This window comes from Anabas testudineus, chromosome 24 (genome assembly GCF_900324465.2).
Source record: "Anabas testudineus chromosome 24, fAnaTes1.2, whole genome shotgun sequence".
NCBI classification, from domain to species: domain Eukaryota; kingdom Metazoa; phylum Chordata; class Actinopteri; order Anabantiformes; family Anabantidae; genus Anabas; species Anabas testudineus.
The window spans coordinates 12,899,893-12,906,059 of NC_046632.1; positions in this window are offsets into that span (position 1 = coordinate 12,899,893).

Consider the following 6,167-nt stretch of genomic DNA (forward strand, 5'->3'; position numbering starts at 1 on the left):
ATCAAGAAGTGATGTAAATAAGGTTCACAGTGTGTCACCGCATTAGATGATCCTCATATTTGAACCCTTTATCTCGACCTGTTTGTTTGACCAGCCACTAACTCACCACTCATTACTTCCTGTGACTTTCCAAACAACTAGCAGCTGTCAGTGCCATCTGACTCCAGCACCTGCTTCCCATTCCTCACTCACTGGATTGACACTGGATTGTCACCTGAGCCTTTTCGTCTGATTACTGCCATTTTCTGATTTTGGCTGTTTGCGTACAGAACATGTGGTTTGATTGTGTCACGTTGACGACCCCTGACTGAACCCTGACACTCCCACTTTTCCTGCAGGTATGTCTGTGTTCTCGACACCTGCATCACCTGACCTGCAGCTCGTATTGTCACTTCAGCATGTTTTTTAGGTACTAGTCATTTGAGGATATCTTTTAATTTACCTCCACTTGACCATGTTTGAGAGAAAAGTCTTAGTTCTCTACCTTTATCTTGCAGAGTTAAACCAAGTAAGTGAATTCAATCTGAATGTACCAGCATTAAATGTATTAAATATGTGTAATATGTCTGTAAAATACGAGTCGTTATGATGGTGTCCACAAGATGGTGATGTTGCAGCAGTTTTAAAGTGACCGTAACAAACATTCCCTGTTGTAGATTTATTCAAATAAGTCCTATTAATACTATATTGGACTGCTTCTTGTGTCTGACAGCACTAACACAGGCATGTTAGAGCCCTGCAAGGTCCAGGTTTCCTTCCGACCCAGTTGTATCCCACAGAGTGACAATGGAGCTTCTGACCCCTGCCTTGTCTGGCATTCATCAACAGCCCAGGGTTAGCTGTTCACACTGCCTGTTTGTCTTTGTCTTCCGCAGAATGTGTGTGTTTGCATTTCTGTGTATACTCTGCTGTGTTTGTGTGTGAGTCTCTGAACCAGAAAGTAAATCAGTGTTTTTAAGGACACACAGACAAAGACATGTTCATATATGGGTTTATTCTATATATATACATATGAGTGTGTGTCCTGCTCGGTGAACCGCATGTTTCTCAGCAGAGCGTCTCCCTACAGCTGTTTGCAACACAGCCGGACGTTACCATTTGACCTTTAATGCTGACCTACACACGTAGCACTTCCTGTCCTCATCTTCCTCCCTGTTTCTTTCTTTCAGTGTTTTCATGTGACATTTTTTCATCAACGTGACCGACAGCACTGCTCAAAGTGCCACAACCATCAAAATGAAAATGTTTCTGTGACTTGTTGCTATTACAAAGTCACGTTGAGCTGCAAAACATTATTCAGAATTGCAGAACATAGTTTTTATCCTGTTATCCAAATCAAGATATTTAGAAACATATATATATTCTTATGCGTGAGTATTTCACTGGATTTTATTACATAAAATAATCTTCAGAACAAGCAGAATCTTGAATTGAAAATGTTTCGGAAGTATTTGTTGTAATAACAGGTTTTAAAGCATCTTAAAAGAACATTTAACATTAACATTTAATTGTTAATTCTTCCTATAGTGAAGAGCATGTTTAATCAATTTCATTTTAGCAGCTTTCTACTGCACGTGCTTATTTGTTTCCTGTACAGTCTAAATTGCATCCAATCAGTAATCAGGCAGCTTTTAACAACCTTAATGTTGAACCTTTTCTTTATCTGCAACAAGTGAAAGCAACAAGTGACACATTTATTTTATGAAATCAATTAGACATTGCTCAAATTCCCCAGCGAAGTGGAGCGGCCTCGACTCAGATTGAACCATGATGTATGAATAAAATATTATAGAAGAGCAACAGTAGTTATGCTTAAAGAATTCATTAGCTGACAGCAGAGCTTCCCCATGAGACCTACTGTACGTGACACAAACCTCAGCAAATTAAATTTGAAAGCTTTTGTCTTCCCAGGCAGGTCTGTCAGCACCTGTCAGCCAGGATTTACAGTAGAGCTGAACATCTTTGAGTGGCTGTTTGCTTTTGTTGTTGTCCTGAAATAATGAGGACCTTTCAAAGCTTTTGATACGCACTGACCCACAAATGGATCATAAAATAATGCTCCCGGCCTGTTGACTTTGTATGTATGCGTTCATTTCTTTCCCACTTTCTGAGCTCTTGATTTAGGGATTGACAGTGTGTGTCAGTAAAATATGCAGCATACATGTTTTTGACGCTTTGACACAGGTTATTTTACATGGATTGTATTTAGAAGGATCAGCACCAATCTGGTTTGTATGTTGTATAAATATATTTGACGCAGTTACTGTTGAACTGTAAAATTAACATTGAAAAACCCTTAAAAAGCTCCTTCACGTCCACATGAGCCTGTTCAGGGGGAGCAGATCCTGGGGTGTCCAAACTACAGCTCTGTGCCAAAACATCTGTGAGCTTCATTCTTGCTTGTGATATGTGCTGATATAGCATTTCACATAAATAACACATCTTGAGAGATGCTGTCACAGTATCAACTCAAAACATCTCATGCCAATATGATTTATTTTAAATTATATCCATCTATTTTGCAGCATGACTTTACTGGGGATGGTGTTAATCAGTCATCCCACCATTTTGTGCAGATTGAAGTATTTATTCCATTGCAACAAAACTGGTTATGACCAAAAATGTGCAAACCTAATGTCATTCCCATCATACTTAGGAAGCTGTGCTTTGTGTTTTGTGCTACTAGGCAAATGTTATATCTTTCCCTCCTAGCCTAGACTGTACTTAAGAACACGGTAAACATTATACAGTACTTGCTAAACACCTAGAACTATCACTGTACGCTTGTAAGCTATCAGCTATGAGCATAAAGCACCCTCAGAGCCTCCCTCTCTCTCATATGTCATTAATCAGTCTTATGCAAAGAGGTGACTTATTTTATTTTACTTAAAGCATTGGAGAAAGCACAGCTTAATACTAACACTGATGAAACAGAAAGCAGACTCTCCTCCAGTGGAAAAAAAGCAGTGAATGTCACTGTGTGTGTGTGTGTGCGTGTGTCTGTGTGTGTGTGTTGTGTTTTTTTTTTATAAGATATAGTTTTGAAAATGTACTCCACTGCCTAGAGATCAGCAGGACGACACATCCGTACAGTGCAGCATGATAGTGGACCAGAACATATCTCTACAAATAAATGTATTTGTGGAAAAAAATATGGTCAGTGTCTCAAGCTGCAAACCTTTTCAGGCCAGGATTAAACTGTGTCATACAAGCTGCCAACTCTGCTTAAGAGTAACATGTTACCTCTTCTTACACTCTGCTCGGGTCGTGCCCCATGTTCTTTTTCCTCGTACAGCTTCTTCCGTCCTCTGAGTCTTAAGGCTTAAAGTTCCTCCATCCCATCAGTGATCGTTATAGACGTTTGGCTACAATATTGTTGCAGAAATACATGTTTTGTCAGAGAACAACGTTGTCAACACACAGTGTTTCTTTGATGCAACCTCTGAATCTTTAGTTATGTATAAAAAACTGTGTTGAACTTAGACAGGACAGCAGCACCCAATCAATTGTCGACAGCAATCAAGTGTGACTCATTCACACTGTCCCTTAAGACTTGTACATGAGGACATGCAAACCTTCAGAAAGTAAATAACATTCAAAGAGATTGACATCCAGATTGTGGGAACGGAGGTCAGCGCAGGAAAGATTTCCTGTCACAAAGTTAAGAGCAGAGATGATCCAGATTTGCTCTGATGTTACCAGTGAAACAAGCCAAAAGTGATTATAAATCATGCAGCTGAGTTTTGCATGTTATTACAAAAGACTGAGAGCTAAATTATTATTTTGATTCTGTTCAATGTTTGTGGAAATTTATGTCATGTTTGGATAGTAGGCTTATCTTTTCAAATATTTATACTGAGAGTTTGATAATGTTTGTGTGCTGTTAGCAGTTAATTGCCAGACGTTCGCACTCCATCTTTTACTTACATTTTCCTTTGATGAAGTATACTGCAGGGTTTGTGCAGCCACAATGACGATCTCACGTCTTTCCAATTTTAACTGACTAATTCCTTTATTTTAGGCAGCTTTCCCTGCTGCTGGTTCTTAATGGTGTGAACACTGATAAACTGTAAATCAAGTGTTTACATTTACAATCAGACTGTGGACGTAATCTCTCGTCACCTCTGGGAAATGGAGCCAGTTTTGTTTATTTACATAAATTAAAAAGATTTTCTCATAGGGCTTTACAGTTGACAAACATCCCAAGAGCCTTCATTTGGATCATGTGAAAGACTATACAGTGAAACCTGAAAGATAATGTGCTTTTCAGTTTCACAGAAATGAGATTTAGTGCTGCTTCGTGCTAAAAGTTTTACTGGAGGAAATTTTCAGACAAGCACAACAGAGGAAAGATCTGTCTTATAGAGCGGACGTTCACTCTCTTCACTTTTTCAAACATGAGCCCAGCGAGAACAAAACAAGAGACGTAAAATTCAAATAAAAAGACCTGTAGTCAGCAGCAGCTGGACATAAGACAAACACTTGAAGTGCAGTCATTAAACACCAAGATGTTTTTGTCTAATCTAAACCGGTCTTAAATTCTATTCTGACGTTTACATAGATCGAAGTAATAACATTTGAACGTGAAATGTCTGACTAAGCAAAAAAACAGGGATTGTTAAGTGTCTCATTACCGTGTGTCAGATGTGTCTGTCAGTGGGATGCTGAGCTGCAGCAAGAACCACAAATTTACACAGTAAATCGTTTATCATTGATTAAAATTACAACAGTGGTCAACTGATCAAACAATAAAACAAGGTCTTTTAAAAATTAATCAGTTATTAAATTCTAAATACACAGAAGATGTTAAGAGCAGTGTTTTGAAATCTTAGTTCTCTGATTAAATTTGTATTTTCAGCTTTGTAAGACATCAAAAACGAAATTAGTATCTGCATTGCCATCAGTTTTTTTATAATGTGGTCTAATTGTAGCATTTTCTTGTTACCTACAGTACTTTGGTTTTGTAGCATGGTCATTCCTGAAGCCTTATAAGAAATCCTTGTGTCCTCGTGTGTTCATGATTTATAATGTACGACCGGTATATTGTGTCATCGATCCATTTCGAGCTGAATCAATAACTCAGAGCCAATTTGTGACCTTTTGCACATTAGCTTTAATGGGGGTCATGCTGTCGATGTTTATTGTGAGATCTATGGAGAAAGCTGGTGACAGGGTGGGTAATCACTGGTGAAATATTCATATGGAGGGACATGCGTTATGCAATAACACAACAGTGACAGTGTTGATTAGAGTGGACGGTGGGAATGCATGCAGCAGGAGTGATTTGGAAGGATAACACAGCACAGGTTCTTCTTAACTATATGTTAAACAGTTGTAGATCAACTATCAGCACTGACGTTTGTTAGATGAATAGTTAAGGAAAAGTCTCCAGTTTCAGTGAGCATGTGTGGCTGGATGCTGCCTTTTTGTGTTGCGTGATGAGCCACACATCATTGAGACTGTGGGTCAGACATAATGAACAATTTAAAAATGTCACCTTGGGCGCTGACATATTGTGATGAATGATTTTCACAGCTTAATTAAATCTCCAGAAAACAATGTATGACCAAGACAGTATTATTATAAGATGGTGAAAAGGCTGTCGTCTGTTCTTTGAGGCATTTATGTTTTTCTCTAGCTTTTAAATTCGGCCATATTAGACTTTATTATTAAACTTGCATTCTGATAATGAAAGAAATTAGGGATAGTGTTTTAAAACACTTACCTTAATGCGGAGTACTGATTTTTATTTACCCTGTTCATGACCCCTTAAGACTCAAACTTCCACGTCTGTCTTCATAAATATGCTGATGATAGTCTGTTATACTTTCCATTGAATTCTTGTGAAACTAATTCAATTAAATCCAACCTTGACTGTCTCCAGGACGTAAAATGCTGGTTGGTAAACTAACTGCCTTCAGTTGAATGACAGTAAGACCAAAGTGTTTTTGGCTCCCCCAGAATTCACCTTGACTCCTTAAAGCTGGACTGTTGTAATTAACTGTAGTTTGGCACTAGCCAGACATCTCACACTGCAACACTCATTACTCATGACAGATAGCATAACATCTGTACTAGAGCCTTTTCCATCAAGTGTTGGTTCAACTGAGTTCAAGGTTTTTTTAAATTTATTTTTTAATTTAGTACTGTATTGACACTTAAGAACA